The 27,993-nt window shown below is 39.3% G+C and overlaps 1 long non-coding RNA gene across 1 annotated transcript in view; it reads left to right on the top strand.

Moving 5' to 3' along the window:
• LOC121031016 (uncharacterized) overlaps positions 1 to 16,237 on the top strand; it is a 31,837-nt gene extending 15,600 nt beyond the window's left edge. Inside the window, exons 3-4 of the long non-coding RNA XR_005790514.1 lie at positions 15,509 to 15,672; positions 16,027 to 16,237. This is a non-coding gene — a long non-coding RNA (uncharacterized LOC121031016). The remainder of the gene's footprint in view (positions 1 to 15,508; positions 15,673 to 16,026) is intronic.
• Positions 16,238 to 27,993: the final 11,756 nt, after the last annotated feature.

Here is a 27,993-nt window from a genome sequence, read left to right as displayed (position 1 = left end):
GCCCCGCGTCAGGCTCTGGGCTGATGGCTCAGAGCCTGGAGCCTGTTTCCCATTCTGTGTCTCCCTCTCTCTCTTCCCCTCCCCCGTTCATGCTCTGTCTCTCTCTATCCCAAAAATAAATAAACGTTGAAAAAAAAATTAAAAAAAAAAAAAAAAAGAATATGGCCTTTGGAATTAGATAGCTTTGAGTCCTAGATCTAGGCCTTATGAGCTGTGTGAATTTGGGTAAAATGATAACCCCACTGTGCCTTGGTTTCTCTGCCTCTAAATAGGTAATAACAGCATCTACCTCTTGAAATTGAGGATTAAATTAGATTAAGGAAATTTATTTATTTATTTATTTATTTTTTATTTATATATGAAATTTATTGTCAAATTGGTTTCCATACAACACCCAGTGCTCATCCCAAAAGGTGCCCTCCTCAATACCCATCACCCACCCTCTCCTCCCTCCCACACCCCATCAACCCTCAGTTTGCTCTCAGTTCTCAACAGTCTCTTATGCCTTGGCTCTCTCCCACTCTAACCTCTTTTTTTTTTTTTTTTTTTCCTTCCCCTCCCCCATGGGTTCCTGTTAAGTTTCTCAGGATCCACATAAGAGTGAAACCATATGGTATCTGTCTTTCTCTGTATGGCTTATTTCACTTAGCATCACACTCTCCAGTTCCATCCACGTTGCTACAAAAGGCCATATTTCATTTTTTCTCATTGCCACGTAGTATTCCATAGTGTATATAAACCACAATTTCTTTAGATTAAGGAAATCTAAAAAGTATTTGGCACAGGAATTGCTAGCAATCATTTTTATTTATCAAAGACATTTCTTTGGTTTTTCTCCTACTTCTTAGTGCTCCCTCCCCATTCTTTGCTAGTTCTCTCTTTCAAGAGAGACCTCTAAATATTGCAGTGCTCCAGAGGTTGATCAGACATCCAGTCTTAGCTATACTTTCTCCTAGCCCAGGAAATTCACATTCCACCTAGATGCCAATAGCTCCTAAATGGGTCTTTATCCTTGACCCATATTCAACAATGTAATTTACATTTCTACTTGTATATTATAAACAAACATAACAGAAAGAGAACTCCTGGTAACTTCCCATCTTGTTAAAACATGTTCTTACCTTCCCACCTCCGCCAATTTCTCATTTGCTCAAGTTGAAAATCTAGGTGGGAGTCTGTGCTTTCTCCCTTTATCTCTACTATTATTACTATGGTGAAACTATCATCACCTCTAGCCTGGATTATGGAAATAGTCACCAACGTGGGCTCCTAGCTTTCACTTTTGTTCTCTGCAGCAGATTAAGCACAAAATCACCAAATTTATCATTTTAATATGTAGTAAAATAGGTCACTTCTCTCCTTCTTGAAAACCTTTTTTGGCTTCTGGTTGAATTTTAACAAAATCTAGATTATATAACCCTATTTTATCTGGTCCCTGCATACTCACCCATCTTTCCCACCCAAATTACTCATTATGCTCCCAACTCCTCTGGTCTACTCATTGGCCTTTGAACATGCTAAACTCTTCTTATCTACTGTCCAAGATCTTAGGTTTGCTCTACCCCTCAATGCGGTCCTCTTCTTTGGCTTTTTTACCTGACTTGTTACTTCAGCTCAAATTTTAGCTCAGACGACACCACCTTCTGGGAAGCCTCCCCTGACCAGCTATCTAAAGGATTATAGGGCCACCTGGGTGGCTCAATCAGTTAAGTGTCCAACTCCTGATTTTGTCTCAGGTCATGATCTCATGGTTCAGGAGTTTGAGCCCTGAGTAGGGCTCTGTGCTGACAGGTTGGAGCCTGCTTGAGATTCTCTCTCTCTGCCCCTCCATCTCTCTAAACAAACACACAAACAAACATTACAAATAAAGGAATGTATACTACCCTTTTTTATTATTCTTTAGTCTTGGTTCCTAACACTCTTGAAAATCTGAAGTTGTCTTGGTTGTTTGTGTGCTTACTATCTGTCATTCCACACTAGAGTTTAATTTGCTTTCGGGGAAGAGACCTTATCTGTCTTATTTCTATATGTCCACCACCTAGAGCAGTGCCTGGTACACAGCAATTGCTTAATAATATTGCCCTAATTAATAAATGACTGAATCATGGCAGACAGTGAACATTTATTTTGGCAAAAGAGTGACAGAACAGTGATTAACAATTTAAAGGGACCATTGTGGGTAACAGAACGTACGTAATCATAGTTCTTACTGTCTGACTTAGAAATTGTAGAAGTCAGGCAAATGAACAAAGAGATAATATTAATGTTAAAACTAGAAACTAATATTAAAAAAATTAAAATGCTAACATGTTTGTTATGGACTTTATGTTGAAGATTACATAGATACTGGAGGGAGATAAAGTCAACATTTCTTAATCCTCTACCATATGCCTAGAACTTATCTAGGCTCTTCACATAAGAGAAAAAAAATATATTTGTCAGAACATACTCACTCTCTACTTTCATGTTAGAGTGATAAAAATAAACTATAGTATTTAAGTGTAAAGTAGAATTTTACACTAATATTTCTTTTTATAAGCTAATACTTGCTGAATTTCCTATGTAATATGAAAATTAGCACTTTAAAAGAAGAATTTAGAAACAGATAAAGCCATTTTCCTTTGTGAGATGATGTATTTTACATTTTAATACATTATAAATCAGAAATAAAAACTATGGGTTATTTCACTGTAAGCAGAATACTTTCCTGAATATTTTCAGTGATTACAGAAGGTAAAGGGAGGTATTTAAAAGTTAAAAATGATAACTATCATCTGAACTTTTACTCTATAGAGACAATTTGCTAAGTACTATACCAATACAACTTCACTGAAGTAGTTGACTATCCATTTTACAGATTAAAAAACAAACAAAACAAAACAAAACAAAAAACAAAACAGAAACAACTATGGCTTAGAAAAGTTGAATTACTGGTCTAAATACAATTTGTTAGTAATTATGTCAACAAGATTTGAGTCCAGATTACTGGCTTTAAAACTCTTAGCCATGGGTATGAACTAAATGTTCATAACCACCTCCCCTTCATTCATGTACTGAAGCCCTAACCCCAAATGTGATGGTATTTGGAGGTAAGACCTTTGGGAAGTAATTAGGGTTAGATTTGGTCATGAATGTGGGACCCTCATGATGAGATTAGTGCTTTTACAAGATGACAGATCTCTTCTCCTCTCTTTCAACTGGCATGCAGTGAGGAAAAGCCCTATGAACACACAGTCAGAAGGTGGCTATCTGCAAGCCAGGAAGCAGGGTCTCACCAGGAACCAAATCTTTGGGGACCTAGATCTTGGGCTACCTAGGCTTTAGAATAGTGAGAAATAAATTCTCTTCTTTAAGCCACCCAATGTATGGTATGTTACAGTGGCCTGAGCAGACTAAGACCACCACATTGCTAGGTAATCATTATATTGGTTCTAAAGCATGAATAATCATATTAATGAGAGGAAAAAAAAAAAAAAGGAGTTCTTTACTGCTCTAGTGCTAACAGTAAAACTCACAAGGGATTTTTCTCTTGGTTCAAATAGTATTTTATTAGAAATTAAGTTGTAAAAGTATATGATGAGGTTCGTCACCAGAGAGACCAAGTTCTCTCTCTGCAGAGTTGCGGTTGAAGCTCTGTGGGAATCCTTCAGTGTATTTGATGCAAACCCTCTGGGGTGTGTTGCTTTCATGAGCACTAAAAAAAAATCCATGTGAGTATTGAAGGGAAGACTTGAAAGGCCCTCTGAGCTGACCCAGAGTCAGAATGTTCCTTGCCTATGCTCCCTTATAGGGGATTCTGGCTTGATCAATCTCAGATTTTCACTCATAGCCAGCAGCAACTGTACATGCTGCATAGGCAGTATCTTAAGCTCCCAGAGGGATGAAATGCCTCATCACTCAGCAACCACTTTGGCAGACTAAAGGGTGACATTGATTGGCTCTGAACAAGTGAGTAAGAGAAACAGTGTCCAAATCTCCAAAGGAAGCTGGGGGAAAGAAGAAAAAAAAAAAGCAAACCCCTTTTTAACACAATCTTAAAATCTTCCAGACTCATAAAATAAATGCAAATCCATCTGCAGTGGGAAATCCAGCCACTCAAATGAGGGTCCCAACAAAGTCATCCTTAGAAAGTGACACATTATTTTATTCATTTATTCAATGTTTACTGAGCCCCTGTTATGTGCCAAATACTGTTCTAGGCTCTGGGGATACAGCCTGTACAAAAAGTCCTAGGTCTTAAGGAGAAAGACAAATAGATAATTTATCAGGTGTTGATAAGTGCAAGGGAGAAAAGGAAAGTGAAGTAAGCAAGAGTGTACAGGGAGGCAGGAAATGAATGCTGTTTCCACACTGGGGTCAGGGAAGGCAAGTCTATTTGATAAGAGACCTGAAGGAAATAAAGGGGCCAGCCATCCTGATATTCGTCAGAAGAGAGACTAGCAAGAGTAGGAAGATACTTGAGCCACTTACTTGAAGAAGTCAAAGTGGCTGAAGCAGAGTGAAAAGGGGAAGGAAGAGAAGCAAGCTGGAGTGTTGAGCCAGATCAGGTGCCAATGATAAGCTGTGCTAGGACTGAAGCATAACTTGGAGTAGACGGGAAATGATTGGGGGTCTTTGGCAAAGGAGAAACATGATAATAGGTCACAATTTAAAGGGACTGCTCTGGATAAAGAGTATAGGAAATAAGAAGGAAGGTGAGAAGTCAGTAGGAAGTTAATCCAGTTGTTCAAGAAAGCATCTATGATAGTTTGAACCAGAGTAAGTGCAGTGGAGGTCATGAGAAATGGCCATATTTGAACATATTTGGAAGGTAGAACTGACAGGTTTTACCAACAGCTTGCATATAGATGTGATAGACCAAGAGAGTGATTAAAAAGATAATCTAGGACCATTTATGGACACTGGGAAAATCAGAGGAGGAACAATTTTGACTAAGGTTAAGAAATATTGTGAGTGCTTTTGTAGACCTCTTAATTTTTAGATACCTTTAGATATCCTAGTGGAGTAAACAGTTGGATATAGACATCCGGAGTTTAGAGGAAAGGCTCACACTTAACATATAATTTTGAGAGTTGTCCAAATAAGGGACATAGGTAAACACATGGACCTGGAGAGAAAGAAGACACAGGAAAGTAAGGAAGTAAAATACAATGGTAACAGCTAATCATTGAGAGGTTAGTGAGTGCCAGGCATTATTCTAAGTGCTTTACTTACATTAAACTCTCTTAACCCTCAGAATGCTATGAAGTAGATACCATTATTCACCACTTGAGGAAACTGAGTCACAGAGAAGTTGAAGTACTATATCCCAGATCACACACCTAGACAGGGTGAAGAGGCAAGGTTCAAACACAGGCAGATAAGTTCCAGAATCTTCCACAGAGAAGGCTTAGGTACAAATTACTATTTTCAGACCTTTTTTCTGCTTCAGTGCCTGCACCCCCCAATGATGGTCAGAACAAAGAATAAAAATAAAGGTCAGAGTTTTGCACCATTTAAATTCTAGGCTCATACAATCATTAAACACTAGCAAATGGAAGACTTATAAACAAGTTCTTAGAAACATAGCACCAATAAACCAAACAAAAAACATCAAACAAACCTTCCCTTAAAAGAAAGGTAAACTACCACAAGAAATAAAAATAATTTATTCTATTTACCCAATTTCATCTATAGGTAATAAGGTACCTTTTGATTTTAGAGCTCTAAAAGGAGAAAAAAGTATAGGTCTTACAACTGAGGAAATACTCTAACTTTTTACAGCAGCCTGGCTTTTTGTGTTGATTGGGTTCTAAGCACAGTTTAGCCAGAAAAATATTGTTCTTAATATACTCTCAACTATATTAAACCACAATGCTTCCTCTTTAATAAAAATGACTTTCTTCTCTAGGAACAGTATTCATGGAGAACACCAGTAAAACCTTTATTTTTTACTCTTCAGTTATCTTTTTGCATATATCACCTCAGAATGAGCTTCATAATGATGGCTGATGATAGGTATAAGAGCACAAATTTTCACATTGCTCTTATTGATGACAGGATCTTTACCTCCTTCTCTTGATATCTCTAATATAGTAGGAGCTTGGTAAATCTTTGCTAAACAAATAAGTTTTAAGTTTAATGTTTGTTCCTCATGTCAAAATATTGCCATGTACATCTGCAGAAGGGATTTACAAAACTCTGTCCCTTTGGATTTTGCTGATCTACTCAAGTGCCAAGGTTTATGAAAACAGACTATTTTGCTTGGTTAATCTGCATATTTATCACATTCATCCAACTCAAGTACCCCTGCACAGGACCAAACTGAGCATTTCACCCTAGAGAAGTTGCTGCCATTATCCACTGGCAGCAAAGAGGAGCTAAACAGTAAGGCAGACCTTGAAGACACTGTGCTAAGCAAAACAAGCCCAACACAAATGGACAAACACTGTATGATTTCAGTTATAGGAAACAGAACGTGGAATAGGGGTGACCAGGGGCTGAAAGGTGGGGGGAATGAAGAGTTATTTTTGCAATCAGTACAGAATTTCAGTCTGGGAGGATGAAAAAGTCCTAGATGGCTAGTGGTGATGGTTGTACAGCAATATGTATACACTTAATGCCACTGAATTGTACATTTAAAGATGTACATCTTCCCTAAAGATGGTTAAAAGGGTAAGTTTTAGGTTATGTATATTTCACCACAAAATACTTATACACAAACAGTTGGGCAGCTATAATGGTACATTCTTCCATTCTTAAGTGGTTTTCTGAAGTCATGGCAGGAAGAGTGGATTTGTCTGTATCTACTTATAGATGCATGTGTGTGTACACATTTACCACCAGACCATGCCCCTGGTCTCCAAATAAGTTATACTTTCATCTGCTCCAAACTTATCAATCCAAAAATTTAATTTTCAGTTTATTTCAAATATGTAATTTTCCAATTGACTTTAGGATCTTTTCTTAACTGCGTACTAACTTACTGACTCCTGAAATGGATGCCTGAATTTGCCTCAGGTTGGGACTGGGATAGAATCCTTTGGACTCAGGCTATTTGCCCCTGGGCAATTTACAATGAGATCTTATAACTTGCTGGGAGAATCTGAGAGGCTGAGAAAGACTCTGGAACAAAGTTCTCCAGAGCGGAGGGGTCAAATACTTTGGAAACTACAGCTTAACATCTTTTTTCTCCTAGTACTAGGATATTATGGGAGGGCACACATTTTTGCTGGCCAGAAGATCTGGGCCTCATCACTGGCCTTGCCCCCAGTACCCATGTGATCTTGTACAACTTATTTCTCTGATATTAGGCTCCTTATCTATAAAATTAGAAACACCAGTACCTATTTTGCTCAGTTTTTGTGAATCTATCATGTTGGGCATAGAGCGGATGCTTAAGAAATTCTATTTCTTTCCCTTCCCTAATTAGAGTATCTTGGCATGATCAGTAAGAGTTTGGATCTTGAAATTATAATTATGGGCAACCCATAACTGGTCCACAAGCCAATCTGTATGAAGAAGGCTTTGTCTGTGATCCTAGGACATAAAAAAATGAAATCTCTAAAACTAAAGACTGTCTAATATAATGGAGAAAACAAAACAAAACAAATGGTTACTTAAAACCCAAACTATAACTACTTTGGCTCAAATGGGGAATGACAAATCTCCTATCAGTAGAAATTAATTAACACTGTTCCCTTCCTCGAAGGGTCTATTGTGGGTGGGAGGAGAAAGCAGAATAAAGCAAACTCTAAAACTTCAATGAAATTCTGTAGTACTGGTTGAAGGAAAGAATAGGAATACATAGCCCATTGCTTAGCCTGGCATATTGATGGGCTCTTGGTTATGCAAGGGTAGAGAGTGTAATAAAGTGAGGGGAATAAAAATTTGGTGAAAGTTTAGTAAAAGACACAACGAGGCTATTACATCAATGTCCTTGTTATCCCCAAACCTTTAATGAAAAGTTCTACATACTCCTTTGACTTGTGAGAATGCTATTTTAAGGGAGAAATCAAGGAGGAAGTTCTGTATTTTGCTTCAGGGATGATGTGGGAGGGTACAGACACAACTTGGGGAAAGGATCCCAATCTAACAAATTTATAATGAGCAGTTCAGAGCCAGAGTTGACCAGGAAAAGCATACACCATCCTTACCCTCTCTTCATTTCTCCTTCCTTTCTTCTCTTCCTTTCTGGAAAAATTGTGAGGAATGTGAAGTTCTCACTGTATATGGGATAAGGTTCAAATGCATTCCATTTGAATCTAAAAACATACCTTAACTATGCCTGGGATACTCTAGCCGTAACAGGCTGGAATAGAAGTAGGAAGGCTGCCCATGCAAGCTCAGATACGGTCAGAGTTCCCGGAGCAAAACTCAGGGATGGCAAATCAGAGGTGTCACCCTCCAGTCCATTTCTCATAAAGGAAATATCAAGTCATCTCTGGAGAACATATTCTGTAGAACTTGTCATGTACTTACACATAAAACACAGTTTTGGTTTCTTAAAGGGAACTGGCTTTACTAGAGAAAATTCATCAAAACTTCCTCTCAAAGTATCTGTCAACTGCCAAGATATGTATTTGAGACTCCAAGTTCCCAGTTTGGATAAGAGTGATACAGAACTTCATTAGAGACCCTGTCTTATTTCTTGGAAACAAAGAAAAGGTATGTGAAGAGACAGGCTTTCTTTTAGGTAGAGTTTCAAAGTAAAGGTAGTAGATACAGTATACTTATTCATTGTATTCTCTTCCACAGTTTGCTTTTTTTTTAACCTGCCTAGAAGCTTGGTCCTATGCTACAATTTCATCACTAACAATGCTAAGAGACCTCCAGATGGATATCTAGTTTAGACAGTATTTTTTCCAGTATTCATTTTCTTATTTTTTTAAAACAGGTTAATATTTTGATATTAGTGAAACAAACTCAAGTATATTTGAGTTATTTCCTCTATAGATTATAGGAACTAATTTTCTGGCTTGCTAGTTAGTATTTAAAAGGAGACTAGCTGGGGGCACCTGGGTGGCTCAGTCAGTTGAGCGTCCAACTTCAGCTCAGGTCAGGATCTCACAGTTCTCAAATTCGAGCCCCGCATCTGGCTCTGTGCTGACAGCTCAGAGCCTGGAGCCTGCTTCTGTTTCTGTGTCTCCCCCTCTCTCTGCCCCTAACCCACTTGCATTCTGTCTCTCTCTCAAAAATAAATAAACATTAAAAAAAATTTTTTTTAAAATAAAAGGATGGGGCGCCTGGGTGGCGCAGTCGGTTAAGCGTCCGACTTCAGCCAGGTCACGATCTCGCGGTCTGTGAGTTCGAGCCCCGCGTCAGGCTCTGGGCTGATGGCTCGGAGCCTGGAGCCTGTTTCCGATTCTGTGTCTCCCTCTCTCTCTGCCCCTTCCCCGTTCATGCTCTGTCTCTCTCTGTCCCAAAAATAAATAAAAAACGTTGAAAAAAAATTTTTTTAAATAAAAGCAGACTAGCTGTACTAAAAGCAATGCTTGAAACATAGTAGGTTCTCAGTAAATACTTCAAAGAAAATAAAGATTGAATAAAATCAAATGAACCAATGAATTAATGAACTAATGAATATATCAAGAGTTGGCCATATTTCAAAGGAACTGGCCAAATACTCTCAACTTACATAGGTAACAATTTCACTCTCTGCTTACCTTTTGTACCATCTCTCCATCAACAGCATCCCCAATAACGGGATGCAGTCATACACACAAAGGCAACAATGTATTTATATGTTTGTCTAGGGGAGTGGGCACCTAATTTTTTTTTTTTTTTTTTTTTTTTAGGTGTTTAGTCTTAGATTTACAGGTTGAAATCTGAGGAAGAAAAAGGAAATGCTCTTACCCTTCCGGTGCCTCCCCCTTTAGGGAGTATTAATTAAATGAAAGAATAAATAAGTGACTACTCCACTCGGGCTATTTGTTTCCTCCATCTGAACTCTCTTGACTTTTGTAAATGAGTGTAAAATAGAGATTTTGATTTTTTAATAAGACCTGTGCTTTTAATGAGGTTATTTTTTTTTCCCACAAAAGTCATGGTAAAAGATTCTGTGAAACTTTTATTAGACATCAAATGGAATTTCTTTCCTTCCTCCCTTTTTCAACAATTTTCTCCATGGGTTTGTGTTTGTGATTAGATAATTACAGCACTCCATCCAGACCTTGAATTTATATTGCATTGTGAATGTGTAATAGTTATTCATTCTTATGGTTAGAAAAATTAATTATTATTAATTATAATATGCACTAACAGAATTATAATTAATCTTCATTGTATTACCTGAATAAAATATTAAGGTTATCAACACCTGGAAATTATGGAGATTTCTGGCAAGGTGTATACTTTCAACTCTGAGCAGCTTAATCCTTTTTCTTTCAATCTCTTGGTGCAATAGAAATATATGCAGTTAGATGGGGTTCCCATCAAGGTACAAAATAGCAGAGGAAGGCAGAAGCTTCAGCTACACAGACAGGCACAGGAGAAGACTGAAAGAAGCCCATATTCTGTGGGACCACAGCGAATACCAGATATAAGCCAGAAATTGAGAATTTCAGGAACTGATTTAAACAAAAATCCTACATATTTGTGTTAGCTTAAAAAGACTCAACCTATGTATGATCAAATGATTAGTACAGATTAATAGAAAGGAGAAGAGAGAAAAGGTATTGACAATTGTAGGTTGGCTCCAATAAGTTCCAAAGGCCAGCAGCAGAATGTGAACCCTGATTCTTTCCTGGCTTGTCTGTATTATTTGGAGTTAGAATTGTCTAAATACCATGAGTAATATGGAACTTCTCTGAAGGGTAAGTTAGTGCCCTGATTAACACTTTCTGATAATTCAACTGGAAACATAATTGAGAAGCTTTGTCCTGACAGTTTCTCAGTGATGGGAGTGATATGCACAGTCACTCTGCTTGGAACTTTATCAGTTTATTCCTAAATCCTGGCAGAACAAATTCAACACTTGCTTGGTCATTGCTGTTGCCTTTTTCATGCTTAAGAAAAAGGGCCTGGTCCTTAACACCACAATACACCTTCTTTCTCCCTCTCTTTTCAAACTCTACAAATAGAGTTTGAAGTATTTCCACAATATTCTATCCACAATATTTCTAAAAGATAAGTGATATAGTATGCTTGCTATTCTCTGAAAATACTCTTGCAGTGTTTAGTTTCTAGCTTATAAAGTTTCCATTGATATTTCTGTACATCCTATCTCTTACGAAGTTTGTGTTTGGATTAGGTTTTATCCTTTTGTGATTAACACTAATATAAATTATATTGATGTAACCCTTGCTATTTATCATATTCCTCTTCAGAGGAGTTTAAAATGCTTTAGACATTCCATGTCAAAATGCTTTCATGTTCTATGCTGGCTTATATCCAATTAGTTTATTTCATTATTCAAATACCTAGATACTCATGTAAAATTAATTTATCTTATAAAAAGAAATTTAAGAAAATGAAAAGGACAGGGTTCACTTCTGTCATACGTTCTCTTCGGAGTCATTTAATAGAATGTTTAGGCTGCAGGTAATTCTATTGTGGCCATACATCACCACATTGGATGGTCAAGTGGATATTGTGTTTTAATCTAAGGCTAAGATAAACAACATAAACTGTAGATAAACAACAATTGAAGAGACAACAGTTAAAAAGGACACCAAAGGGGCGCCTGGGTGGCGCAGTCGGTTAAGCGTCCGACTTCAGCCAGGTCACGATCTCGCGGTCCGTGAGTTCGAGCCCCGCGTCAGGCTCTGGGCTGATGGCTCAGAGCCTGGAGCCTGTTTCTGATTCTGTGTCTCCCTCTCTCTCTCTGCCCCTCCCCCGTTCATGCTCTGTCTCTCTCTGTCCCAAAAATAAATAAACGTTGAAAAAAAAAAAAAAAAAGACACCAAATTGTCAGCAGGTATTAAAACTAATTTTATAGTTCTTCAGTTTCTTGAGTTAGTATTCACATTTTTTAAAAGTACATGTTAATCATTCTTGCGTCCAGAGCACAAAAAACAGTAGTTATAGCGAAAGCATCTTACTATAAATTTCAAGAAAACAACATCTGGGATAATGATTTAAAGTGAATTTTGAATGTAGAGAACAGAGACCTTTTAGATACTCCAGAAAGTTCCATTTTTCCTGATCTATAATAAATTCCAATACACAGAGTTCCTTAATAAACTGCAGAAAACTTCCTAGAAATCTCTTCCCTACTTTTGTATGATAGGATATTAAAAAGCCTTGGAAAAGGTTCTGCTTGAGTTAAAAAAAAAAAAAAAATTAAAACAATGAAGTCCAGGTGTCCTTCCTTTTTTACTCCAGGTTCTTAGACCTTCAGTTGCTTAGATAAAGTTCATGTGGATATTAGAATCTAATAATCTGCCTAAGCTAAAATTTGTTCTCAATTTATTGCCAGAATAATTAGAAGTCCTCATTTTAAAATCAGTCAAGATAGGGACAAATTGTTGAGTGACATTTCTAAGAACTTTCTATTAAATAAGAGGAACAGTATAGATCATTTTCTTGACATTTGTAGTGGTAAAACCCCTGCACTATATTGCTTTTGGTTTCCTGTAGGCATGGTTGCAGAAAGAGTGAAAAGAATGTGCTTTTTAAAAATAAGGATTCTAGGGGTACCTGGGTGGCTCCTTTGGTTAAGCATCCGATTTTGGCTCAGGTCATGATCTCATGGTTTGGGAGTTCAAGCCCTCCATAGGGCTCTGTGCTGGCAGTGGGGAGCCTGCTTGGGATTCTCTCTTTCTCTGCCCCTCCCCTGCTCCATACCTGCTCTCTAAATAAATAATTAAATAAATAAATAAACATACATTAAAACAAAAATAAGGATTCTAACCCAAGAAAGTTAGAAAGAACCCTAAAAAAGTCACCAAAATTCATTTTAAATCTGCTAATACCTGGTTACAATATGGCGACTTCTCACTAATTGTTTTTTTTTTTTATATATGAAATTTATTGTCAAATTGGTTTCCATACAACACCCAGTGCTCATCCCAAAAGGTGCCCTCTTCAGTACCCATCACCCACCCTCTCCTCCCTCCCACCCCCCATCAACCCTCAGTTTGTTCTCAGTTTTTAACAGTCTCTTATGTTTTGGCTCCCTCCCACTCTAACCTCTTTTTTTTTTTCCTTCCCCTCCCCCATGGGTTCCTGTTAAGTTTCTCAAGATCCACATAAGAGTGAAACCATATGGTATCTGTCTTTCTCTGTATGGCTTGTAACTTCAAGTGTTGTTACTTCACAATTGGCTTTCCATTGCAATACCCTTTACATCCATTTCTCTATTTCCAGGGTCCCTGAATAGCCCTCAGGGACTCTGGAGCCTCTGAGGTTTGCCACTAGCCACAGGTAAGTCACACTGTGACAAGAAGCTCTGTGAACCCCCTCAAGTATATGAATGTAATGGGGGAATTCAATTATGTATAGCATATATTATGTTCCTAAAAACTTCATTATACAATGCCAACTCTGGGTCCTTTTACCTTGTACCAGAGCAGGTCCTAGATGATCCATCTACCTTCAATCTGAGCTCTGGCATTTAAGTTTGTTTCTAGCAATTTAATTACTTCTGACTTTGGGAAATATTTTGTTGTTTTTATTTGCTGTTTAAAGTAAAAACTGTCACCTGACTTCTCCCCCCACCCCCCAAATATTCCCACTTTTTTGCAAACTTGAGTAAAACCACTGTGAATGCTGGAACTGTTCTCAGACTTCTTGGCATATTACTATACAGGCAACTGGTCTTGTTGGCCCTAGGTTTCTTAGTCACAGCCGCTGGTAATCCGTTTCCTTCTTGGCTGTTAGGGAAGGGCCTGATTAACCAATCCAACAAATTCCATGCCCCACCCCCTTCTTCCTTTGGTTAGTTCTCTGCTTTAGCCTCAGGCTTCTTGCCAGGTTGGACTAAGAGTGATCAAATTGCCTTTGCATTGGAGCCAGCAACCAGCAAGGGCACAATGCTGTTTATCTGTCCTCCACTCCACACTTGTCTTTTCTACATCAAAAGTCCTGCTTCCTTTTAACTGTTGGTCATTCTTTTTCTTCCTAAGGAAACCCACCATTTCTCCTATTTGTTTTATATAATCAATGATTTTGTTACAATTTTACCTCTTTGTTCCACGTAACACATGACTGAATTTCACTTTACTTTACTTTAGCAGTAAATGAAGTAAGCAAAAACAAAATCTTTTCACCTCTCCAGAAGGTCATGTGCTAAACCTATTAGAGCAATACAAACTGGAATCATTCAGAAATGTTAGATATTTACAATTTTCACAAATATGAAAATGTTTTAGTCATAGAGTTTCACTTAAAGCAGATTCCTTCTTGGAATCGTCTTTGCCAAGATTAGTACATGAAAAGATCTCAAGAAGAAGTAAAATTTTTAACATGTCAAGGTACATTTGGCAAAGAGAATGACTCATCTTCATGAATTCTGTGTGCATTAAAGGTTCTGTTGGGCAGCCAGGTGATTGGTAGGAGTGGGTTATTTACCTGGGAGGACCTGGAAAGCTTTTTACACAGAGTCAACAGGATTGTTGTTAAGCAGCAAGTCGGCAAACATGGGAAGGTTGTCATTAAACAATGTTGGGATTCAGAACTGTTGACGTTTATTTGCTTTTCAACTCCTCAACTGCTCATGGAGAGATCCAAGCTATCTAAAAAGAAAAGCCACATGCATCATTGCTCTCCTTCTCTCCCTTTTTAAAGCCCTTGGCAACCTTAAGACAGGGTGAAACAATTATTTACCACCAGGACTTTTTCACATGGGCTTCCATAACGAGCTTTGGAGGGGTTCATGAACTCCTGCAAATATAGGTGGCATTTGATGTATAATTATGTGCATATGGAGACTCTGTTTGGGTGTGGTGAGAGTTATGCTTTTTTTTTTTTTTTAATTAGATTTTTAAAGGGATCTGTGAAACAGTTTTCAAACTACTACTCTGGGGTCTAAATTGAGTGTTTTTACTAATGTGGGTGGGAAGGGGAAAAAGAACATGGGTGTGATGAATACTGTTCCCATACACGAGTTTTAAAAGTCTGGCCAGCTAGGTAGACGTGGAAGTAAGACAGAGAACCCTGGTTACTGCTGCAAAATAAGAATAGTATGTCGGGAGCAACTGAGTGGAAAGAGAGAAAATTAATGTAGCCCCTCCAGGAAAGGGCATCAGGACACCTTCATCTTATTCAATCAGATAGGGGTTTCAGGCTTTTGTACTTATTGGAAAACTGACAGCTTTTCTAAGGGTCTCACATACCGATTCCACCCCAGGTATAAATGGGTCCAGGACCTACTTGCTATTGCACTTGGCTTATCATACAGTTCTGAGACTTATATCCAGAGACTTCTACACAGCCCTCTATTTGCTAAATAAAGAGAAACTGACAGATCAGGATTTGTGCTGCTCCATCCCCAAATCTGGGTATTTTCCCCAAATCCCATCAAGGTAGATTTCAGAAACGGTAATCTAACTTCTACGATTCTGGTATCTTATTTCTGCTTATTTCACAGCCAGTCAACATCAGAGATGCCCCCCCACCCCCACCCCAACAGAAGGGATCACCACCTTTGACTATTCCTTCTTCATTCACTCAAGGGATCCAGATCCATATCCACCATATGAAAACAATAAAAACGACAAATTTTGCTCCAGTTTGCTGGCCCCGGCTTCCAAGGTATGCCTCTTGCCCATAGAAGATCTGTTTGTTTTGTCATAGTTTTTCAGAGAAAAGTCAGTTAAAAACCTATATTCTTTTTTGGGGTTTATGGTTCATTTGAAGTATTGTGCCTCATTTGCCTGGTCTCTTCAAGAAATTGCTCTGCTGGTGCCTTATCAGCTTCACTCCTCACAGCATGTATACCAATGACTGTTGGGCTATTACCACCTGCAAGGCATCTCTCCCCACCAACTTTTTTCTTTTCTTTTGGAAGGGGATGGGGGGAGTGGTGGTGGAAATCAAATTTAGACTCCCCTTGAAGTTTTAGAGAACACTCTTAAAATGGACTCTTGCTTCCTACAATCCTTCCAGGTAACTGCATGCACACAAACTCCATTTCCACAGAATGTGAGATTTTACTCATCAAAAAGTCTTCATAATCAACTGACAACCTATCTGCTTCAACAGTGTTGAATCTCTTTCAGTATTTCAAATATGTCTGTGTCTACTGATGCTATGTTAGTTCTTAAGTCTCAAAATTATCCTTTAGCATTAAAATAAAACCTGCATTGTTGAAACCTAAGTACCTTGGGTATAAAATTCTGAATAGTTATTTGCATATGATGGTGACAAGTGATAGCGTGGGGTGAAGCATAAACATATGGTTTCTAATTTCATGGACTTCAAATACATGCTAGAAGCTAAAGAGATGTTTAACTAAAAGTTAACGAGATTAGTTTCCTATAATTGCTAATCGCAAGTTAGTGGTTTAAAACAACACAAGTGTATTCTCTTACAGTTCTGGAGACCCAAAGTCTGAAATGGCTTCCACCAATGCTGCATTCCTCCCGGAGACTGGAGGGAAGAATCCATTTCCTTGTCTTTTCCAGCTTGCAGAGGCTAACTATAGTCCTTGGCACTTGACCCCTTGCTCTATCTTCAAAGACAACAACACAGCATATAAATCTCTCTGACCTTCCCCCACTCTCCCTCTTATATGGACCCTGTGATTACAGTGGGCCCATGTGAATTACCCAGAATGCTTTTCCCAATTTAAGAGCCTGAACTTAGTCACACCTGCAAAGTCCCTTTAACCATGGCACATCACATATTCACAGGTTCTGAACATTAGCATGTGGACATCCGGGGTGTGGGGGTTGGGGGAGGCATTATTAAGCCTAACAACAGTAAATTGTCTACAATATAATGCTTACTCTAAAGAAGATAGTTATTCTTTAAAATTTCATTAGAAATCAAGGTATTTACTTTTCATTAGACAAGTTAATCACAGTCAGGTCAGAACTGTTAAAGTAAATTCGAATGAGAAACTTTCCAATTCCACTCCACAAATGTGTTTTTAGAGCAAGTATAGACTAGAACATTGAGAAAATACTACACAGCTCTTTGGGTGAAAGTTGTCAAGGTAATTTCTTTCTGGTCTGTGGTTTTCTCCACAGATGTTGCAAATAAATCAGAACAAGGATGGAGGAATGGCATGGGAGTTTAATATTCTCTAAACTGCTGACAAACCATAAAAACTGTCTTCAGTCCTTATTCCCAGTAAAGGAATTACATAGCTGGTGTGTCCTGTAGTTCTGACTTTCCAAAATTTTGTAACTTTTTGCCTTCGGACACAGAACAGCCGAGCTCCGCCAGGTTCTTCAGGTGGCTGATGATCATGAGGCTCATTCTTTCTCTGTTCCCTCTCAGTGCCTTTCGTCCCCACTGATGCTGAGTGACAGGCGGTGAAGGTGGAGCAGGTGTGCAGTGTCGGCCTTTGGCGTGTTGACACAGGACTTGAAGGAGACTTGAATTTTTAAAAATTGCTTTCAGGAGAGGGGAACCAAAGGCATGACAAACTCCCAGAGGAAATCACACACACCTGTTTTTTGTTTTGTTTTGTTTTTGCTTTTTGGCTTGTTTGTTTGTTTGTTTGTTTTTGGATTTGCCGCTCTAGGCAGTTTCAGAAAACAAACCCTAGAATAAAACCATCAATATGAGCACACCTTTGTGCTGTTCAACATTATTCCAACAAGGTAAGTAGCACTTTCTGACCAGGCTCAGGGTATTCCGCCCCCCCCCCCCTCCTTTTTATCCTAAACATAGAACTAATTTACCTTTCCGGGGAACAAGTCATTCTTTTAAGGTCACATTTGGATAAAGTAATCTGGGAGATAACACTGACAATGTTTAATTACTGATAGTTCTCATTTTTAACCCTTGAAGACAAAAATCTAAAGTATCTTTGCACAAAAATATATTGGAGTAAGATTTAAATACAAGAATATAATTTATACTTGTGTGTGTAATAAACATGTACCCTACTCAGAAATTAGCATTATTAAGTTAGATATTTTTACGATCTGATATTTTTGCCCACTTTGGGCCTAGGTACAATTGTATACTGGTAAATTCATAACAAAAGGTTCTCTAGGGAAAGACAAACCCTGATTTGCAGCGTTTGCTGATTTCTCTGGTGTTAAAATATACTCCCACTAACGCCAATTTTAAGCAACCATCCTGAAGTCACTGAAGTAGGGATGGGGAATGATGGCCATAGTTGGTTCTCCTGAGCTGGTATAGGAGAGGGTTTCTTGGGCTGGTGTAAGTATCTACAGATAATATGCCTGAGAGGATTCAGGTAGTTAACAACAGGATACATTCAGAATGATTGAACCCTGGTTCTGAAATGGAGAACTACATACATTTTGCTATCAGTAAACTATAAGGATATATAAGAGGATCTGTAACCAAGAACATAATTTCTGACTTCAGATGGTCTGGATTCTTCTTCTAAATTCTGGAAATTCTCTTCTCTGTGTCCTATCCTGCTTGTTCTGGAAAACGGAATCTTGCCTCAGGGCTTTAGTAAAAATCACAGGAAGGCCTGACTTCTTACATATACATTTGACACCAAGCATACTTTATATATGGAGTTTTCTCCAATCGCTCTGTGTGAAGAATTTGAGTTCTTCCTGATATCAGCTGAAAATATCAGATGCCTATTCCTTTGTGTGGAAATTTCCTGAAACTAAAGCTTTAGACTCCCTGACCTGATAGAGTGTGTGAGTTTTCCACCAGGCTGTCTTCTCTGTACCTTCTCTGCTGTGCAGTGGCAAAAGTTCTGAACTAATGTACAAGAAACACTTGTCTGCCTCCCACTCCTAGCCTCAGTACTGCCTTAGAGAACACGGTTCTGGCCCACTGCATTAGAGATTTGACTCCAGCTGTCTGTTAACTGTGTCCCTTTCCATTGAGTCTATGGCCCCAATTCTAGGACCACTGTCTGGATTCCAGAGTCCCCAGAATTCCCTGCCCAACACAGGCACTGAGCACATTGGGCCTGCACTGGGCTCTTTGTCTCGAGGGTTGATGGTGCCATCTGCCAAGATTTTGCTTAAGGTCAACTGTTCTTATTGAAGACAGAACTGTGCCTGAAGGGCTACGATGCATCTTAAATTTGAACCTGGATTTCTAGGTCGAGGACATAGATAGGAACATATTTCATTCAAGCGTTGGCTTAAACTTTTAAGTATTTAGACATAGTATACGGGCCCTCGTTTGTACTCTCTATCATACTCCCTTTTCTCCTTTAAGTACGACAATATAGCTAAGTAAGGATAAGTTTTGCAAGAAAGAAAAGTTCCAGGAAAAGAGGCATGAGCATGGGAATCAGTTTATCAAAGTATGAAAAGCCAATGCCCAGGTGTCGTCGCCAGAGAGAATGTGATTAACCTAGCCCTGGGAGCTGCTGTGAGGACATACGTCAACGCCTAGGCCAGCAGCAAGACCAGTTGACAGCAACAGTCTGATATTGGACAGAGACCCACTTGCTCCTCCTCACTGACCTCCTGACTCTCCCTCTACAGGCCACCACTCTCCTCTAGGTGTGCCAAGGAAAACTAATGATTGATTGTCCTGGGATAAAAAGACACATGAGCTATTGGCTCAGAGTTGTGGACTCTCATGCCACCCTTGTCTCATTTCTTCTACCATGGTCAGACTGTGACTTACTGAAGTGATCCAACCAGTGGACGTCTTAAACTCCTTTGGGAGGGAAGAGTTCATTTCTGCATGGACTCTGGGCTGAAAAAATAAACTTTCTCACTATGCAGCACATGGTCTTTACTGTACCATGTCACTAACCACTTTTCGAAACTTCTGAGCTGCAGTACCTCTAGGACATTACTATAAAACTGCTGCCTGCTCAATATTATTTAGGCTACATGTATGAACACACTATTTCCCAAGGCTCATTCAGCCAAACCTATGTCAGTTAGGAATCCAAGTTAAGACAACATCTAAATTGATGTCATTTTATGGACTCAAAAAATGATACTGTACAAATTCCACAACATGGTTATTTCCAAGAAGGTCCCAGTTAGTGCACATGTAATAATAATGCTTATTTCAGGAGTAAGTACTTCTTGTAGAAAGGATATTCAAGTAATCTTCTAAAACACTCAGATTAACACTTTTATGAACTGAACTGGGAAAATAAATAAAAAATCAATTACCTAGGATTTGGGGATAATCTAAGTACTGTGAAGTCTGCAGCAAAAGTATGACAATATTCCTACCTTTATGATGCTACCAGTTTGGTAGAGACAAATCTAATACACCAAAACAAGAGTAGAAAATGAAAGATAGTAAATTGCCCTGAACTGGCAAGTGGTATTAACTCCTTACGTGCTATAGGCAATTGAGGGCAGGAGGAAATTCATAAAGGAAAGTTAAGGAAAGCTTCTCAGAAAACATTGGATTTGAGCTGTACACAACAGACGTGTGGTAGAAGGGGGAGAATCCCAGGGTATAGAACTGTGTTAAGTGCGATGGATAATTTTATGTGTCATCTTGACTGAGCCATGGCGTGCCCAGATATTTGGTCAAACATTATTCTGGGTATTTCTGTGAGACTGTTTTTTTGGATGAGATTAACATTTAAATCAATAGACTGAGTAAAGAAGTTGTCCTCTCAAATGTGGATGGGCCTCATCCAACCCCTTGAAAGCCTAAATAAAACAAAAAAGACTGACCCTCCCCTAGAGTAAGAAAGAGTTCTTCCTGCCTGACTGCTTTCAAACTGAGACACAGGGTCTTGTTTTGTTTTTGTTTTTGTTTTTTTCCCTGATTGTGAACTCAGACTGCAACTTTGGTTCTTTCTGGGTCTTGAGCCTGCCAGCATTTGGACTAGAACTTACACCATCAGCTCTCCTGATTCTCAGGCCTTCAGACTCAGACTGGAACTAAACCATCAGCTCTCTAGGGTCTCTAGCATGTTAACTCACCCTGCAGATCTTGAGAGATTTGCCAGCCTCCATGATTTCGCAATCCACTTCCTTATTATCTATCTATCTATCTATCTATCTCCATCCTTTTGGTTCCGTTTCCCTAGAGAACTCTGACTGATACAATAAGTAAAGACACACAACATTTGCAGGATAATGTAAATGCAAAGTTTGACCTGACCAAATTAGAAAATATGTGTGGTGAGGAAATTCAAGATAAAGTTGTTTTGATAGAGTAGAAAATGATGGAAAGCTAAGAAGAAGGGTGTAGACTGGCAATGTAGTCAAGGTATCCCACTTCTAAGGAAATCACATTCTCACTTGTCACTTCTGTTACTCTTTTCCACTCAGCCCAAATTTGAGGATTTAATCTCAATATTGCATCCCCAAGTACTCACTGCCAATCATGTGGCATTAAGTGTGCTAGATTAAACCTTTTAAAAATCACCTGCAGATCTGGATAGAATGTACTCAGATTCTGGTTCAGTGGGCTCAGGTAGAACCTGAGTTTTGCATTCCCAAGAGATGCAGATGCTGCTTTGAGGACCATACTTTGAGTAGGGGACATCCCTTGTTTAGTTAATGCTGCTTGAATCAAGGAGCCCCTGAAGAAATACTACCTGGCCTCGGGACAAATAAGGCTTGGCCTGGGAAAAAGACGGAACCTGGCTGCAGGTAACCTCCTACATATTGTCCTGGGAACAGACTGGTAAAAATTTGCGAAATCATAGAACAAAATTTAAGAGGAAATAAAAATTCATCTGGAATATGTCATTTGAGGTAAGCCTCATGATTCTGTGAGAAACAATGTGAACATCCATTTTACTAACAGTAAAAGATATGGCATTCTAAAATCTGAATTCTGAGAAGCATTTGATGTTATTGTTTATAAATGCTAATATTAGTTGTAGTTGGCCTTGGTAAAAGCTTGATAGGAAGGAGTCAGGGATTTAGGCAATTCAACTGGAAGCTTTTGACTCGGTTCTCTCCAAGGAGAGGTAGCACAAATAACAACAACAAAATAAATATAGGTATTGTGGTAAAAAAAAAAAAAAAAGCCAAGAAGAAATTGATTAATAGGAGTTTCTGGTAAACAACACACACTTACACACATACCCAGGCATGTGCTTTTATCACCCCCTCTATACATTTATGTATTTTGTTGTTGTTGTCAATGTTGAGCTAGGTTAAAGAAGCAACGATGAAGTGCAATTGTATCTGTGTTTGTGCTGCTGGTTGTTTGGAGTGATGGGTTTCATGGAAAGTACAAATAGGAAGTTAACTTGAATTTCAGTGTTAACACTTAATAAATCGAAGGCATTCTGTCTTGATTTAGTTCAAAAACACTCAAAGACAAACTTATGAACATCTAAAATATACCAACACTGTGCTAGTTGCTTCAGAACAATATGAAGAAAAAGACTGGGTCCTGGTCCCCATGGAGATTAATTATTTAAGAGCCCTATGTTGCATTTGCCTGCGGGATCATATCACCTACTTGCTCTATGACTGTGAGGAATTTATGTCATCTTCCTAAATTTGGGTAAGATGAGATTAATAACAGTATCTACCTAATAAAATTACTGAGAAGATTAAATGAGAAATCTGGCAAATGCTAGACTACAGTGCCCAGAACTTACTAAATGCTCAACATTTGTTACTTTGTCCGATACTCTTGAGCTTAAAGGGGGGGCTTTTAAGTCTTGTCCTTGAAGCAACACCAAGTCTATGTATGTTAACATTATTCCAATACGTTACTTTTGGAAGGCAGCTATGCTCACCACCATACCACCAACGCCCGCTACTCCAATACATTACTTTTGAAGTTTGTAGCCAGTTATACTGATATACAGTCTCATACTCCTTCACAGACACATAATTTGGCTCCATATATAGAATAAAATGAGCTTTGTTAGAAATTGTCTTTTTCCTGGATCAGGAAGATGGCGGTGTAGGAGGACGCTGGGCTCACCGCGCGTCCTGCTGATCACTTAAGATTCCACCTACACCTGCCTAAATAACCCAGAAAACCACCAGAGGATTAGCAGAACGGAGTCGCCGGACCCAAGCGCAGACGAGAGGCCCACGGAAGAGGGTAGGAAAGGCGGCGAGGCGGTGCCCGCTCCACAGACTGGCGGGAGGGAGCCGGGACGGAGGGACGGCTCGCCAGCCAAGCAGAGCCCCCGAGTCTGGCTTGCAAAAAGCGGAGGGGCCTGACGGACTGTGTTCCGACAGCAAGTGCGACTTAGCGGCTTGGAAGTCATAAGTTAACAGCTCTGCTCAGAAAGCGGGAAGGCTGGAGGACAAAGGGAAGGAGAGCTGCTGAGCCCCCTGACGACAGAGTTCAGTTTGGTGGGGAACAAAGGTGCTCACCAGCACCATCTCCCCTGCCCATCCCCCAGCCAAAATCCCAAAGAGAACCAGTTCCTGCCAGGGAACTTGCTCGCTCCGCGCAAACACCCAACTCTGCGCTTCTGCGGAGCCAAACCTCCGGCAGCGGATCTGACTCCCTCCTGCTGCCACAGGGCCCCTCCTGAAGTGGATCACCTAAGGAGAAGCAAGCTAAGCCTGCCCCTCCTGCCCCTGTGCACCTTGCCTACCCACCCCAGCTAAGACGCCAGATCCCCAGCATCACAAGCCTGGCAGTGTGCAAGTAGCCCAGACAGGCCACCCCACCCCACAGTGATTCCCGCCCCTAGGAGAGGGGAAGAGAAAGCACACACCAGTCTGACTGTGGCCCCAGCGGTGGGCTGGGGGCAGACATCAGGTCTGACTGCGGCTCTGCCCACCAACTCCAGTTATACACCACAGCACAGGGGAAGTGCCCTGCAGGTCCTCACCACGCCAGGGACTATCCAAAATGACCAAGCGGAAGAATTCCCCTCAGAAGAATCTCCAGGAAATAACAACAGCTAATGAGCTGATCCAAAAGGATTTAAATAATAAAACAGAAAGTGAATTTAGAATAATAGTCATAAAATTAATCGCTGGGCTTGAAAACAGTAGAGCTGACAGCAGAGAATCTCTTGCTACAGAGATCAAGGGACTAAGGAACAGTCACGAGGAGCTGAAAAACGCTTTAAACGAAATGCATAACAAAATGGAAACCACCACGGCTCGGATTGAAGAGGCAGAGGAGAGAATAGGTGAACTAGAAGATAAAGTTATGGAAAAAGAGGAAGCTGAGAAAAAGAGAGATAAAAAAATCCAGGAGTATGAGGGGAAAATTAGAGAACTAAGTGATACACTAAAAAGAAATAATATACGCATCATTGGTATCCCAGAGGAGGAAGAGAGAGGGAAAGGTGCTGAAGGGGTACTTGAAGAAATAATAGCTGAGAACTTCCCTGAAGTGGGGAAGGAAAAAGGCATTGAAATCCAAGAGGCACAGAGAACTCCCTTCAGACGTAACTTGAATCGATCTTCTGCACGACATATCATAGTGAAACTGGCAAAATACAAGGATAAAGAGAAAATTCTGAAAGCAGCAAGGGGTAAACGTGCCCTCACATATAAAGGGAGACCTATAAGACTCGTGACTGATCTCTCTTTTGAAACTTGGCAGGCCAGAAAGAATTGGCACGGGATTTTCAGTGTGCTAGACAGAAAAAATATGCAGCCGAGAATCCTTTATCCAGCAAGTCTGTCATTTAGAATAGAAGGAGAGATAAAGGTCTTCCCAAACAAAAAAAACCTGAAGGAATTCGTCACCACTAAACCAGCCCTACAAGAGATCCTAAGGGGGACTCTGTGAGACAAAGTACCAGAGACATCACTACAAGCGTAAAACATACAGACATCACAATGACTCTAAACCCATATCTTTCTATAATAACACTGAATGTAAATGGATTAAATGCGCCAACCAAAAGACATAGGGTATCAGAATGGATAAAAAAAACAAGACCCATCTATTTGCTGTCTACAAGAGACTCATTTTAGACCTGAGGACACCTTTAGATTGAGAGTGAGGGGATGGAGAACTATTTATCATGCCACTGGAAGCCAAAAGAAAACTGGAGTAGCCATACTTATATCAGACAAACTAGACTTTAAATTAAAGGCTGTAACAAGAGATGAAGAAGGACATTATATAATAGTGACAGGGTCTATCCATCAGGAAGAGCTAACAATTATCAATGTCTATGCGCCGAATACCGGAGCGCCCAAATATATAAAACAATTACTCATAAACATAAGCAACATTATTGATAAGAATGTGGTAATTGCAGGGGACTTTAACACCCCACTTACAGAAATGGATAGATCATCTAGACACACGGTGAATAAAGAAACAAGGGCCATGAATGAACATTGGATCAGATGGACTTGACAGATATATTTAGAACTCTGCATCCCAAAGCAACAGAATATACTTTCTTCTCGAGTGCACATGGAACATTCTCCAAGATAGATCATATACTGGGTCACAAAACAGCCCTTCATAAGTTCACAAGAATTGAAATCATACCATGCATACTTTCAGACCACAATGCTATGAAGCTTGAAATCAACCACAGAAAAAGTCTGGAAAACCTCCAAAAGCATGGAGGTTAAAGAACACCCTACTAACGAATGAATGGGTCAACCAGGCAATTAGAGAAGAAATTAAAAAATATATGGAAACAAACGAAAATTAAAATACAACAATCCAAACGCTTTGGGATGCAGCGAAGGCAGTCCTGAGAGGAAAATACATTGCAATCCAGGCCTATCTCAAGAAACAAGAAAAATCCCAAATACAAAATCTAACAGCACACCTAAAGGAAATAGAAGCAGAACAGCAAAGGCAGCCTAAATCCAGCAGAAGAAGAGAAATAATAAAGATCAGAGCAGAAATAAACAATATAGAATCTAAAAAAACTGTAGAGCAGATCAACGAAACCAAGAGTTGGTTTTTTGAAAAAATAAACAAAATTGACAAACCTCTAGCCAGCCTTCTCAAAAAGAAACGGGAGATGACCCAAATAGATAAAATCATGAATGAAAATGGAATGATTACAACCAATCCCTCAGAGATACAAACAATTATCAGGGAATACTATGAAAAATTATATGCCAACAAATTGGACAACCTGGAAGAAATGGACAAATTCCTGAACACCCACACTCTTCCAAAACTCAATCAGGAGGAAATAGAAAGCTTGAACAGACCCATCACCAGCGAAGAAATTGAGTCGGTTATCAAAAATCTCCCAACAATCAGAGTCCAGGACCAGATGGCTTCCCAGGGGAGTTCTACCAGACGTTTCAAGCAGAGATAATACCTATCCTTCTCAAGCTATTCCAAGAAATAGAAAGGGAAGGAAAACTTCCAGACTCATTCTATGAAGCCAGTATTACTTTGATTCCTAAACCAGACAGAGACCCAGTAAAAAAAGAGAACTACAGGCCAATATCCCTGATGAATATGGATGCCAAAATTCTCAATAAGATACTAGCAAATCGAATTCAACGGCATATAAAAAGAATTATTCACCATGATCCAGTGGGATTCATTCCTGGGATGCAGGGCTGGTTCAACATTCGCAAATCAATCAACGTGATACATCACATTAACAAAAAAAAAGAGAAAAACCATATGATCCTGTCAATCGATGCAGAAAAGGCCTTTGACAAAATCCAGCACACTTTCTTAATAAAAACCCTTGAGAAAGTCGGGATAGAAGGAACATACTTAAAGATCATCAAAGCCATTTATGAAAAGCCCACAGCTAACATCATCCTCAACGGGGAAAAACTGAGAGCTTTTTCCCTGAGATCAGGAACACGACAGGGATGCCCACTCTCACCGCTGTTGTTTAACATAGTGCTGGAAGTTCTAGCATCAGCAATCAGACAACAAAAGGAAATCAAAGGCATCCAAATTGGCAAAGATGAAATCAAGCTTTCGCTTTTTGCAGATGACATGATATTATACATGGAAAATCCGATAGACTCCACCAAAAGTCTGCTAGAACTGATACATGAATTCAGCAAAGTTGCAGGATACAAAATCAATGTACAGAAATCAGTTGCATTCTTATACACTAACAATGAAGCAACAGAAAGACAAATAAAGAAACTGATCCCATTCACAATTGCACCAAGAAGCATAAAATACCTAGGAATAAATCTAACCAAAGATGTAAAGGATCTGTATGCTGAAAACTATAGAAAGCTGATGAAGGTAATTGAAGAAGATTTAAAGAAATGGAAAGACATTCCCTGCTCATGGATTGGAAGAATAAATATTGTCAAAATGTCAATACTACCCAAAACTATCTACACATTCAATGCAATCCCAATCAAAATTGCACCAGCATTCTTCTCGAAACTAGAACAAGCAATCCTAAAATTCATATGGAACCACAAAAGGCCCCGAATAGCCAAAGTAATTTTGAAGAAGAAGACCAAAGCAGGAGGCATCACAATCCCAGACTTTAGCCTCTACTACAAAGCTGTCATCATCAAGACAGCATGGTATTGGCACAAAAACAGACACATAGACCAATGGAATAGAATAGAAACCCCAGAACTAGACCCACAAACATATGGCCAACTAATCTTTGACAAAGCAGGAAAGAACATCCAATGGAAAAAAGACAGTCTCTTTAACAAATGGTGCTGGGAGAACTGGACAGCAACATGCAGAAGGTTGAAACTAGACCACTTTCTCACACCATTCACAAAAATAAACTCAAAATGGATAAAGGACCTGAATGTGAGACAGGAAACCATCAAAACCTTAGAGGAGAAAGCAGGAAAAGACCTCTCTGACCTCAGCCGTAGCAATCTCTTACTCGACACATCCCCAAAGGCAAGGGAATTAAAAGCAAAAGTGAATTACTGGGACCTTATGAAGATAAAAAGCTTCTGCACAGCAAAGGAAACAACCAACAAAACTAAAAGGCAACCAACGGAATGGGAAAAGATATTTGCAAATGACATATCGGACAAAGGGCTAGTATCCAAAATCTATAAAGAGCTCACCAAACTCCACACCCGAAAAGCAAATAACCCAGTGAAGAAATGGGCAGAAAACACGAATAGACACTTCTCTAAAGAAGAC

The sequence above is a fragment of the Herpailurus yagouaroundi genome, unplaced genomic scaffold, assembly GCF_014898765.1.
Source record: "Herpailurus yagouaroundi ecotype Mexico unplaced genomic scaffold, PumYag 140, whole genome shotgun sequence".
Lineage (NCBI taxonomy): Eukaryota > Metazoa > Chordata > Mammalia > Carnivora > Felidae > Herpailurus > Herpailurus yagouaroundi.
Note: the sequence above shows the minus strand (reverse complement) of the source record. Positions and strands in the feature narration are given on the sequence as shown.